Source organism: Lygodium microphyllum, chromosome 8 (genome assembly GCF_053477565.2).
Source record: "Lygodium microphyllum isolate KBCC chromosome 8, Lygodium_microphyllum_v1.1.10, whole genome shotgun sequence".
Lineage (NCBI taxonomy): Eukaryota > Viridiplantae > Streptophyta > Polypodiopsida > Schizaeales > Lygodiaceae > Lygodium > Lygodium microphyllum.
Window position 1 is genome coordinate 92,263,589 of NC_141142.1, and position 5,049 is coordinate 92,268,637.

Sequence of the window (5,049 nt, forward strand, 5' to 3'; positions counted from 1 at the left end):
TAAGTTCTATACATTATCATTCATTCAAATAAGCTAAAATCCTTCATTACAAATAACTCGGACAAATATATCCTATCCCTAACAATTTTCCTTTTGCATGATTGACTTAAAACGGAATTAAAGCCAAGAAGAAAAACCTGGTTTTGGGGTGAGATATCCACATGGATACCGGGAGATGACCCTCCCACGGCTACGCCTTGGACTTTCTTAGGAGGCATCGCAATTGTAGTTTTTCAAATGTGGAAGCAGCTCTACAACTCCTCCTTAGAATTCCACCGTCGCTCCCTTGCACCATTCGTCAAAAGTAGTTTTTTTTTAAAGGCTCCCTCCTTGAATTGGGGAATTTGAAAGGGTGTTTTAGAATCTTTTACAACGAAGACCCATTGAAGCCATGGGGAAGGCTTAATGGCCTTTGTAAGCTCGCACGAACGGGAATAAAAAGGTGTGGAAAAGACACAAGGTGCAGGAGAGTTCTAAGGAAAATAATAACCGTAAAGGTTATAAGTAAGGGTCTAAGGACCCTTAGACAATTTAGGAGGAAAGGGGCTTATGAGGGTTTACACACGTAAGGGGGGAAATGATTCCGAGGCTAATGAGGAAGGCTAAAGGAAAATTTAAAAAAAACATGGGGGTTGGGTTCCAACTATGGGAAGGGGTATATAATGCTTTAAACACAGGGGGAGTAATAAAAAGGGTTTCATAAGGCACAAGAAGGGGGTGAAAGGGTTTTTGAAGCCTGTAAGAAAGGGCTTAAAGGTTAAATCAAAGGGGGGGGTGGTTTCGAAGCTAGGGAAAGGGGGCTTTTAGGGATTATACATGGGGGAAAAAGTAATAAGACCCTTAAGGCCTTCGTGCTCTAGGGGGGGAGTGACTCCAAAGTGAAAGGAAATGGGTTTTAGCATGAGGGTGAAAGGGGACTTAAGGGGTTTTTAAAACCCGACCGGGGGGGGTTCTAATACCCATGGAAAGGGGGTTTTTGACATGGGGGGGTGAAAGGGGGCTTAGGGGGTTTTTGTGGGGAAATTTTTAAGCCCGGGAGAGAAAAAAAGAAAAGGTGAAAAGGGGCTTTTTAAGCCCTTTGGAAGACTTTGGTGGGGGGGAAAATAAAAGCTTTATTAGACCATATGAGGGGGGGCTTAGGAAGCCCACCCTTGGAAGCTTCCAAGGAGCTTTCAAGGGCTTCTAGATATCCCCAAGCCAAGTGAAAGGAGGAAGAAGGTGACTTTGAGCAAGCTGGCTGTAGGCAGGGCGAATTCTTCCCTGTCTCACGGCTTCAAAATGGCAGCATCTCGACGACAGCGTCGTGTCCTCCTTCTTTCCTTCTACCTCACGGCCACCAGTGCAGAGTATTTCCTCCCTTCTCTCCCTCACGAAATCAGAGTAACTCCTCTCTTCTCTCCCTCACACATTCAAATGGCATCTCTTGGCGGCCCCCCCTTCAGCCTGCGCCCCCTTGATTTAAATAGGGGAGGGGAGGGGGATCCTCCCTCCCCTGCGTGGCATCACTCATGCCTTCCCCCTCATTCCAAGCTCCACCAAGGAGCTTAATTACTCCTTCTAGTTCCCTCCTCCTCCAGCTCCTCAGTCGGTTGGGGGGGATAAGGGGAAAAATTTTTCCCATTATCCTTAGAAAAGAAAGAAGAAAAAAAATTGCTATATCATTATCCTTATTTCCTATAAGAGGTAGTCCACGTGAAGAAAAGATTTCTAGAACGTTACATTCTCTCCCCCTTAGAGGAATCTAGGGATATTGATGGATGAGAGTGCCTTCATCTACCTAGGTGGCATCCTCTTCGGAATAATCTTTCCACTGGACGAGGCATTCTCTTAAGGTTCTAGATCTTAACTGTCTCTCCCTAACATCTAAGATCCTATCCGGCCTTAGTTGAAGGACTCCTTGACTAGGCATTACAATTTGTTGGTCATCAAGTACATGATTAGGGTTGGTACATATTTTTTCAATAGGCTGATATGGAATACATTGTGAACTCTTAGGTTCTCAGGGAGTTGCAATCTATAAGCATTGGGTCCTAGGCATTTGAGGATTTTGTACGGCCCACAATATCTTGGACTTAGTTTCTTGCATTCTCCTAGGGATAGAGAACTCTTTTTAGGGCATACACGAATGAAGACCATGTCTCCTTCTTCGAAGACTCTTTCTTGATGTTTCAAATCTACGTATGCCTTTTGCCTATCCTTGGCCGCTTGTATGTCTTGTCTTATTGACTTTATTTGATCATCCATGTCTTCCAACATCTGTCTTGACGCTTCAACTCTTAGGGTTGGATCAGAAAAGTTTAGGGGACTTCTGCAATCATTACCATATAATGCTTGAAAAGGGGTCATCTGAATGCTCTGCTGGTAAGAAGCATTGTCAGCAAATTCAACCAAAGGCAAGAATTGAATCCACCTCTTCGGCTCTCGACAACGTTATGCCCTAAGCATATCCTCGATGACTTGATTTACTCGCTCTATTTGGCCATCCGTTTGGGGATGGTAGGCAGTGCTAAAATAGAGTTAAGTCCCAATAGCTTCAAAGATAGCTCTCTAGAAGTGTGATGTGAAGAGAGAATCTCGATCACTAATGATTCTTCTAGGTAACCCATGCAGCTTGAATATCTCCTTGATAAACAATCTTGCAATGTCGAAGGCTTTATAATTTGTCTTTACTGGAATCAGGTGTGCAACCTTGGTAAGCATGTCAACCACAACCATAATGGAACTGTATCCTCCTTGGACTTGGGGTAAGCCCACAACTAAATCCATACTGATGAATTCCCATTTCATTTGGGGAATGTCAAGCGGTTGCAGTTTCCCTGGCATCATGACATGTTTAGCCTTGATACGTTGGCAAGACAAACACTCAGTGACATACTTGAGAACGTCACCTTTAAGCCTCTCCCAATGATAGCTCTTCCTAACTGCATTAAGAGTCTTAGCATAGCCAGGATGTCCTGTGAAAGGAGAATCGTGAGCTTCCCATAATATCTTCTACTTAAGTGACTGGCTTGTTGGTATACACAGCCTTGTTCTGTAGTAGACAAGTCCATTATCAATGGAAAATTCCTGATACTTAGCTTGCAACTTCTGATTCTGCTCCTTGGTAGATATTTCCTTTATCATTGTTTGGTAGGCCAAATCATGGCATGCTTCCTCTCTAGCTAGTTCAAGTATAGGGTTGTTTGGCATAGATACTTTTGTAGCCAAAGATCTGGCCGTTGATGGATTCTACAAGATTAGGGAATTTGGGAATGCCTTGCAACTGAGTGCATCAGCAACTACATTCTCCTTCCCTGGTCGGTACTTGATTTCAAAATCATATTCCTCCAATACTTCAATCCACTAACGTTGCCTCATGTTGAGCTCGTTCTGGGTAAAAATCCATTTGAGACTCTTATGATCGGTTACTAGAGTAAACTTGTTACCCAACAGGTAGTGTCTCCAAAGCTTTAGAGCATGGATGACAACTAGTAACTCCAGATCATGTGTGGCATAATTCTTTTCATGACTCTTCAATTTCCTTGAAGAGTATACTACTAGATGACCTTCCTGCATAAGCACACACCCCAAGGCAAGAATGCTAGCATCAGTTAGTACCTCGAACTCCTTATTGAGGTCAGGAAGTTTTAGAATAGATGCTGATACCAGACTTTGGTTCAATTTGTCGAAGCTATTTTGTTCGGAAGTTGACCATGTAATGGAAGTCTGCTTCTTTAGTAAGTCTGTAAGAGGTGCTGCAATCAAAGCATAATTTTTTATGAAGACCCTATACCATCCTGTCAATCCAAGAAAGCTACGTATCTCTTTGACGGATACTGATATTGGCCATTCAAGCACATCTCTGACCTTGGCTGGGTCTACTGATATTCCTTCTGATGATACTATGAATCCCAGATATTCAATCTGATGCTTGAAGAATGCACACTTCTTCATTTTTGCATACAGCTTATGAGACCTCATTGTCTCAAGGACAATCCGAAGTTGAGGTTCATGATCTTCTTCTTGTTTAGAATAGACTAAAGTGTCATCGAAGAAAACAAGCACGAAATCATCAAGATATGGTCTAAAGATATCTTGCATTAATCTATTGAAGGTGGCAGGTGCATTTGTAAGCCCGAATGACATAACCAGGAACTCAAAGTGCCCATATCTTGTATTGAAGGCCATCTTTGGAATATCTTCTTCCTCGATCCTTATCTAATAGTAACCTGACCTGAGATCAATCTTGGAGAAGATCTTTGCACCTTGAAGACGATCAAGAAGCTCATCTTCATAGTCGGATCTTCCTCTTCTTCTTCTTCGCATCTTTGCCTATTGGCAATGCAAGCGGTTCTTCCTCTTCCACGGGTAACGGCTCCTTGACCGCGGCCGGCACCTTGGAAAGGCATTTGACGATGTCCTCCACTGAGCTTGGGACATTGCCTCTTGAAATCACCGGGTTCGTTGCAGTGGAAACAACGGAGGTTTCAGCCATTACTTTGAGTAGGAACAAAGTTGTTGATGTTATTTGTCCTTGCTTTCTTCCTTTGTCCCTAATTGTGACCTTGAACTCACTTCATTTGAGGTCTAAATGCTCCTTTATTCGGGTCACTGTAGGACCAAGTTTTGTTACCCCTTGGTCTAGCTTGCACCTCCTGAATTATAGGCGCCGCTCGAATGAGTGCATCCTGAAGATCTGATGGACGCATAGATTCGAGACGGGTATTCACGGGTGGATTTAAGCCCACACAAAATTTGGACACCTGCTACGTCATGTCCATCTGTGGTGCATACTTTAAAAGTGAGACGAATTTAGAGTAGTATGCGTCAAGAGTGAGTCCTAGCTGTTTTAGCTCGTAGAACTCATTCATTTTCTGCGTACAATATGCAGGTGGTAAATATCTTCCCTGCACGGCTTTCTTCAACTTCTCCCAGGTAACGAACTCCTCTGAAATCCCTTGATCCCTGCACCATTGCTTCCACCAAAGTCTGGCTTGGCCGGTGAGCTTTAACTTGGCGAGCATAGTCTAATTGGTAGGTGCAGTACCAGCTGCTTCAAAGTAATCCTCC